The sequence below is a fragment of the Megalobrama amblycephala genome, linkage group LG1, assembly GCF_018812025.1.
Source record: "Megalobrama amblycephala isolate DHTTF-2021 linkage group LG1, ASM1881202v1, whole genome shotgun sequence".
NCBI lineage: Eukaryota > Metazoa > Chordata > Actinopteri > Cypriniformes > Xenocyprididae > Megalobrama > Megalobrama amblycephala.
The window spans coordinates 9,787,464-9,796,424 of NC_063044.1; the positions used below are offsets into that span (position 1 = coordinate 9,787,464).

Here is an 8,961-nt window from a genome sequence, read left to right on the forward strand (position 1 = left end):
TACTTTCCGCTTCCGCATTTTTCATAACGCTTACGCTGAATGTTCTACGCCTTCCGTATTCTACTTACGGAATGAAGGCGGCGCCAGTTTCGTTTATTTCCGTAAGTTGAATAGGGAAGGCATAGGACATTCAGCGTAAGCCTTATGAAGAATGCGGAAGCGGAAAGTACGTTCACGCCGATATTTTGTTTATAAAGCATAAACGGTTGTATTTTTTCCGAAAATGACCGATCGTTTCGCCACTTCAGGGATGTACTCAGTAAAAGCACCTTTTACTCTCTAAGCGAGAGTATAAAGCCAAACTCATGACCCATCCATGGTGATGAGTCACATAGAAACCCACATAAAGCTGTGCCAACATGCAGACAGAAACGAGGCCCTGACGGGGGCCTACAACCTCTATGAACACATGGCATCAACCAGTGGTAGCTTCATGACTAGGGCCAGCCCGCAGGCCAAGTAGGCTGCGAGAGTCAAAACATGACTTAACCATGGAATGAGTCTAGACATAACCAGCCCAGCTGGGGCAACACAGAGGGTACAAAGGAGGCCTGGCCAGGCCTACTACTTTTACCACCATGTGGCGCCAGCCAGCGGACATAACATTCCAACAGGCAATGTACCTCAGTACACATATAAATGCTATCACGGACTAAGGAAGGCCGAACAGGCCTATTACCCCAGACAACGTGAGCAAAAGCCTGAGGCAGTGCTAAAAATACATGAGCAAACTCATGATCGTAACCAACAGCGCCCAAAAGAGAGGCTACAATAAAGAGCCAACAATCTAACAGCAAATGCAAGACAGCTGCTGTGGTCATGATCGACTGGGAGCTAACAGAGATCATACTATTCTAACAAGAATAGGACTCTCTACACTCAACCTGAGTGTGCAATCCAACAGGTGATGCACTCAGTGAAACACACACCCTAACCGGGGAGTACAACACAACACCACGTTCATAGATAGAGGCTAATCACAGCCTGCTATCACAGAAACAGGCGTTAACCTGTGGCAGCACATGAGTAAGCTCACATATGTATGTAGGGCTAAAGCTTAGAACCCCAAAGCAAACATGAATGCTTTGTAATACATGCCATCCAGACAGGATAAATGTTTCACAGAACAGAACTGGAATCTGTAATGAACCCTAAAGAATGAAAGCTAGAATATTTAGCATCGTAATCTCAAACTTGAGTATAATTCAAGGGGCTCATGTGAAGACATTATAAGCATGACAAAGTTTTAAAAAGTGGGGCCTAGCAGCACTGCATAACTCATCTTATCAAAGATAAGGGCCTACCACCTGGGAAAAACAGCACCAGGAAGGCTAATAACAGCCTATAACCTTAGCTGTTAACCTCAGCCATAGTACCTACATTTTCACATCGAAGGGGAAAAGGGCATACTAGGAACAGAACTAGGAACTATACAACCTCACAGGGATAGTAATAATAAGGGTGAGGTAACAAACAAACACCTAAACCTAGCTCTAGCCTAGCCGCTAGCTAAGGCCTATATATATATATAAAAAAGGGTAGATATAAATCACTCTTTAAACAGCTGGGGGATCGACTATAAACGCAATGGTGTTTACAATTGATCACCCATCTCACTCTCGCTTCTTCCTCCTCCCGTCTGTCTGGCTCAGATCCAAATCTGAATGGCCAGGGGGTTTTCCATGCCCTCCTGATCTCAAACGCGGAGATCAGGAGAGAATGGGAAGTCTATCGGAGCTACAACATTCATGGACAGAAAGGAACCGTTCGTCGAGCCGTCCACGCACGGCCCCTTTCTTAACGCGCTCACACGGCAGCTGCAGCCCCCCGAAAAGCGTGTCCCAAAAACACAGCTGCTCACATACCCAGTGGCCAGAGGAGCGCTCGCTATCGGACGCGTGACATCAAACACAAACGTCACCGTCATCCAACTCACAACCTCGTCAGCCCTGGGGAAGCAGAGAGAAATATAATTCTTCTCAGACTTCCCAACGAGCTCACCTGCGAGCCCATATGCTTGCAGCCGCCGTATTGCCTCAGCACACACGGGGCTACAACACCAGGCGCAGATGCAGACACCTCCTCCCTCAGGAAGAGTGTCAAACGAGAACGGAGTGTCGCAACAGGAGAGACACTCACAGTGAATAGACAAACACACATAGACGCCGCCCTCAAGCATCGTCTATGCGTTCGCTCCTCTCCAGACAGTCTTCTTTGGCTTCAGACATTGTTAACACTGAGGAAAACCGCTCTAGGTAGGGTTGTGGAGTTACTGGTGCTGTGAGGTGTTAGTGCACCTGTCACTCATATCTTTATTTTTATTACAGGACATATAATTACATACAAGATCAAGGAAGATACCATGGTTGTATCTTTAACAATGAACAAAAATAATGTCAAAAAAAAAAAAAAAAAAACGAAAAATGTGTTTGTATACGTCATTATATACACAGACATAAAGCATGATGACAAGGTTAAATATTATAAATACATCATAATGCATAAAAAGTATTTATTTTATTTATTTATTTATTTATTATATATAAGCCTGAGGGATGAAACTAGAGCTAATTCAACAAGAAAAAGAGGAAAACAAATTAGATTTATGACCCTGTGCTTATGGATGAACATTTTTGCATATAAAATAAAGAAATTAACAACATATTCACATGAATTTGGGTTTTCGTAACAAAAAATAAACTTACATTATAAAAATATAAGAACTTTAAATGAACTAAAACTATATTAGTTGTACTACAATTACAAAATTACAGGCAGCTGTTTCTTCAACAAGACCAATAAGCAGTTTAATCAATATCAAGATATTTACAGATAGATGAATTAAACCGGTCACTCATATCTTTTAAGTTGTTGCGCTTGTGATAACGTCGTAGGTCACATGATAACAGGCTTGTTTGAGATGCGCCCAGCCTTGCCTGAAATTCAGCCGAGAGTAGGCGGCTGCAGTGAGGGGAGGAGTGAAAAAAAGTGCAGGCAAGACGGACAGTTTTCTGTTCTCGAAGTGGATCAGAACCTACGAGATCAAAGGCGGATATCGCGGGATTCACACTCGTGCGCTGTGTTGCTGATAAACTGGATGTAATTTAAGTTATGTTGATTTTATATGAAAATAAACATAATGAACAATACTGTTATGACAGAGACACCGGAGACAGAGATGAAAGCAATGTAACAGTTTATTGTAATGATCAGCAGTGAGACAGGTGAGTAGATAGCTGAAGGTGAAGATCTTGAAGGTGAATGAGAGGTAATACTGTCCTTTTCTTTATGATGCAGATGGAACTGGAGGGAGACGCTAGAGCTGGCAGACGAACACACTCACACACAGGCAGGTAAGCACACGAGGAGATCCGAAGACGATGGAGACGAAGGAGACAATGGAGACAGGTAAGTATCACTTTGGAGTCCTTGAAGGTAAGCGTACAACTGGTTGTAACACAAACGAGATGACCGGTGATTGGTTCTGCACAGAATTTGCTCATCTCAAACAAGCCTAACGTAAACATGGTGGATTATGTCCTGATCTCATTCATACTCAACAAAATTTGGCTATTAAGTACTCTTTTAGTGCTCGTTAAGTAAGTACTTATTGAAATCAAGTACCTACTCATTGAGTAGGCAGTTTTGGATGCAGCCGCAGCCCAGGGCTACATATAGAATACTGCATTAAACAATTTTGTAAGGGGAAAAATTAAATAATTAATCAGGCCATTGCAAAGGTTTCGCCAGTAGTGGGCACTCATGCAACGTAAGCAATGACATACATCCAAGGCTGCGTTCCACTCCAGTTTTAGACGCTCACTTGCGAACTTCCCTAAACACTTCCCCCCGGGGGAATCCCTGCCACCATTTTGAAGTGCGTTCCACTTCGTGAACGAGGGAAGTTTATATGGACAGACCCTCGCTCCCTCGAGTACCGAGGGAGTGAGTCTACTTCACATGTACACTTCAGGCAGCTCCATAACCCACAATGCAACACGATTATGACGTCACCGCATATCCCGTTTAATTTACCCCACCACAAACAACTCAATTATATATTAATTATTTTTTAAACATTTAAAACACACATATATACATATAGAATGCTGTATTAAACATTATTGTAAGTGGAAAAAATAAATAATAAATCGGCTCCATTGCGGATATCAAGTGATCAAGGGTTTAGGACGTTCCAGTTCAGCCCATTGCAAAGGTTCCACCAGTAGTGGGCACTCGTGCAACGTAAGCAATGACGTACATCCGAGTCAACGAGACTGAGGGACATTAGCGAGGGAAGAGCATTTAAAAAACGAACTGGAACGCAGCCCGAGTCAACGAGACTGAGGGAAGTTATTAACATGGGGCACGTTCAAGCACAACGTTTTGTTACATTTTTCGGGTTGAACGACATGTTTCCTGGAAACGGTGTGCAACGGGTTTGAGATACGTTTTCTCTTGTTTGGTGGGTGTGTCAGAAATGTTAGCCCAATCAGTGGCAAGATGTGTATAAACCATGCGGTATTAAAGAGACAGCTCGCACAACGGGTATTAATGTAACATAAAATACTATATTTATATATTTTGCTGTTGTATTGTAAAGTGACACTTTCATAAACTTTTCTATACTCCTCTGATTATATAATGGTAAATATTACAATATTAAAGCACAACAACAGTGATCAGCAATAATGATAAGCCTAATACTCACAATAAAAATAATATAGATCATAACACAGTCTCGGAGGTAAGAAGTGGAGTATCCTTCATCCTGAAATGTTTGTCTTTTCATCCTGAAGTGTTGTATGACAATAATGAGAAGTTTCCACAAATCCCTTCACTGGATTGGGATGTTCTCTTTTATTCTGGACGGTAAGGGCAGTGACTGTAACATCGAGCGTATTTTGTAGTATTAAACACGTATTTATACCGATTTCATCAGGCTCTGAAAATTCTTCAAAAAGAACACAAAGAATGTCCTTCTCAGCTGCCATAGTTGTAACTCCTGCGTCATCAGAAGAGGGTGTTCAACGCACCTCCGTTTCCGTTTAAAAAACGTTTTGCAACGTTTTGTCAGGGCTGAACGCAGCCATGATGTTGGTTGCCTTACGGGCAAGAACTGTAGACGTATAGGATTCATCATTATGATGAGTTCCTGAACCTGTGAGATACGTTGATATTGAACAAACATGTCTTTATTATAGTTTTCAATCCTGCAGGTCATTAGACATGACATAGAATAACTCCAAGACATGATGGTGCCTAAAGAAAAGTCTGGATTACAAATGTTAAGTGATTTCAGCATTTTAACTAAAGGTAACCTTAAAAATGATCCTAGCATAAAATATTTTAAGATTGTTGTAATGGTTTTTATTTGGTAGTTAAACATTTACATTTGAACATTAAGGGTTTTATATTGTAATGAATTTAATATTACATTCTGTCTGACTTACAGTCTTAGGAGGCCATTGAAAAGATTATTTGTGCTGTAAGAGAGAGAGAGAGAGAGAGAGAGAGAGAGAGAGAGAGAGAGAGAGAGAGAGAGAGAGAGAGCCTTAGTGGAAGCAGGGATGTTATCTGCTAAAGCTTAAACAAAACATAAAGTAATGATATTACAACCAAAACAATCTCAGCTGACTCTTTTAAAACTAATTTATAATGATCAGACATGATTTAAAAATGGTTAAGAGACCATGTAAAGAACTAGTAAAACCTGAATAATGCAACATTTAAATGTTTTTAGAGTTAACACCAAAAATCAAACCTTGAAAATGAGCGGCTAATAGTCATGTGTGTCTAGTATGAGTGTGTGTGTGTGTGTGTGTATTCATTGGACTTTGTTTTGTATTTGTTAGTTCAAGGTACTATTCTGTCCCTACCGTGTGTATATTGTGTCACTAACCTCTGGAAAGAGTGTCATTACAGATGGGTTAAATGAAATGACAAAACTTTAAAGAAGATGATAATTCTGACTGAATCTGATGAAAAAGATGATATAGATGAGCTTTAATTAGACCGGTTATCAGTTCTGTCTGCTAAAGACTACTGTTGATTCAAACTGGAAATGTGAAGTTGAAGATTGACGCTTTATCTAAATTGAACTGAGGGTCTAAATTTAAATACCGTTATCTATGTGTGATCAGAATGATAAACTGAACATGTTATAGACTTGACAGTAGGGATATAAAAAATGACAGTCACAATCAAAATGATCTGTAAATTAATGGCAGGGAAATGTGTAACGATTGACAGACTCCTGTTTTTGTTTTGGGGTGTTACATGATATTGGGACGCTGTGGAAACATGGGAAATGATTGAAGACAGATGGTCGCCAAATCATTCATTGTGTGTTAGTGTCAGATTTGCTGGACGATATTTTGTTGCCCATTTGGATTTCTGTTTCTAAAAAGGCAGAAGCTGCTGCCACCCAAACAAGGGAGATTGTGTGTACCGCGTTATCTGAAAATAACTTTGACTCTTCTAACTCTCTACAGAGCATGAAATATTTGCTTCAGAGGCAGAGAGAGCTGTCTGGAGGAAATCTGCAGTATTAAAGATGGTATTTGATTTAGTGTTGATGGTAATCCTTGTTTACCCAAACATTTCTTCAACCACTGGCAGAAAGAAGTCAGTGGCACACCTGCAAGAAAGCCTGCCCTGTCCACCCCACACTTAACTTTTTCCTTTTACAGCACTGCATGAGTGTTTTCCAGGTAAAAAGACCTATGTTATTGAGTGAGCGCAAGAAATTATTTGGTGATTATATTTTTTAATTTGTAAAAGAAGGGGGAACAGAGTTAGGATTTAAAGGTGCACTAGAACACTATTTCACAAGATGTAATATAAGTCTAAGGTGTCACCAGAATGTGTCTGTGAAGTTTCAGCTCAAAATACCCCATAGATTTTTTAATATACAATGTTTTAACTGCCTATTTTGGGGCGTAATTAAAAATGCGTGTCCCCTTTAAATGTTAGCGCTCCCCGCCCCTGAGCTCGCAACTCTATAATACATTGCATAAATAAAGTTCACACAGCTAATATAACCCTCAAAATGGATGTTTACAAAGTGTTCATCGTGCAGCATATCAGATCATGTAACTTGTAAGTATGGTATTTATTTGGATGTTTACATTTGATTCTGAATGAGTTTGAGGCTATTCTCTGTGGCTAAAGCTAACATTACACACTGTTGGAGAGATTTATAAAGAATGAAGTTGTGTTTATGAATTATACAGACTGCAAGTGTTTAAAAATGAAAATAGCGACGGCTCTTGTCTCCGTGAATACAGTAAGAAACGATGGTAACTTTAACCACATTTAACACTCTGAGGTCTAAAAACGCGCCGGCGCGTTTTGCAGGTTTTTTTTCACATTGCAGCAAAACAGACTTAAAATACTCATTACTCAAAATAATCATTTTTTGTCATAGAGACATAAGTAATACATCAATTGAAACTATAGAATATCTCCTTTTATTTGTGTACACTCAGAGTAAAAACAAAATGTTGTGCTTTTTGTAAAATAAAGAAAACTAACATGATTAGTCCAATCTGATAGTTCTCAGAAAATGAAGTGTAACTTAGTGAATACTAATCACAAAAAAATCATACTTATGTCTAACAAGACGTTGAAATGTCAGGTTTTAAATCGTGCAAGTCAAATCGAAAACAAACATTCTGTGTTTATGTAATCTGTATGAAAAGAGAGCCATGTCAGAAGTCCGTGATTCAGCTCTTTACCCACTAATGCGGCCACACCCACGGAGCCAGCGCTATTCACAGGCAAATTCAGAGACAACACATGCATTCATCATCTCAATCGTGTATTTATTGCCTTGAAAATTGTTTATCTGGATGAAAAAGCCATGGTTAGCGATCTCTGGAAGACATTCAGTAAATTCCTGTTTGTTTTCTTCTATTGATAAGTTTTAAGTGAGTTTTTGTTTCTTTAGCGCCCTCCGGCTGTAGTATGAATTGGTAAACACCATTCATGGAATATCGTCTTCTTCTTAGGTGAATTTGTGGACTAAAATGCACATAGCGCCCTCCGGCTGCAGTATGAATTGCAAACACCAGCGCTCATAGAGATAACAATGAATATTAAATAAAAAATAACTCCTCTGTATAGAAAATTGACATAAACATATGAGAATCCTATATTTCTCCAAATGTGCATGCTTTTAAACTAAAAGCCTATATTCAGACTCTTTGCATCACAGAAATACATTATATTTTAAAGTATAATATAAAACCATTTTTTTATATTGTAATAAAATTCTGTATGTTTCATATACCATGATGAGCTTGAGACATCACAGAAGTTTTTTTTCACAGCCTACCTGACTGAAATGCCTCATTAATATGCAAGTCTTTTCAGGTCATTACTATTCAATTCTTTTGTCTTCACAGGTGAGAATGAGCCATTATTCATGGAGATTCACGCCTCCTCGCATACCGTGTTTCTTGGCAAAAAGTGTCTTACAAAAACTAAATCAGTATATTGTTATAAATGAAAGAGTAGTCAGCATAATTTTTACATAATTTTGAAGCAAAAACTCTAGTCTACAACCTTCAATACCCAAAAGTCTTGTGAACACATATTTAATATACTTTTATTGGCCTTATATCAGTGACTTAAGTTTTTTGTTTTTTCAGTAACCACGCATAAACGTTATTCCTTCAAAAACACAAACATGTACACACATGTTCCTCACATATTATTGTAGCCTAGTTTGTGCTGAATACAGTGTAATGACACTTGTGTCATTAATATGTTTATGAACAACTGAAAAAAGCACAAATGTCAGGGCATGTCAAAACTTCTCCAGGCCCCAAATCAGCCTCAGACTCCAGAGGGTTAACAGTACATTAGCAACATGCTAACCAAACATTTAGAAAGACAATTTACAAATATCACTAAAAATATCATGTTATCATGGATCATGTCAGTTATTATTGCTCC

The 8,961-nt window shown here is 39.0% G+C and overlaps 1 protein-coding gene and 1 pseudogene across 1 annotated transcript in view; one reads left to right on the forward strand and one right to left on the reverse strand.

Annotated features, from left to right (window-relative positions):
• The window catches only part of LOC125280859 (gastrula zinc finger protein XlCGF57.1-like), a 1,316,469-nt gene that overhangs the window by 1,195,120 nt on the left and 112,388 nt on the right, over nucleotides 1–8,961 (forward strand). The window lies entirely within an intron of this gene.
• LOC125242807 overlaps nucleotides 1–8,961 on the reverse strand; it is a 267,069-nt pseudogene that overhangs the window by 228,433 nt on the left and 29,675 nt on the right.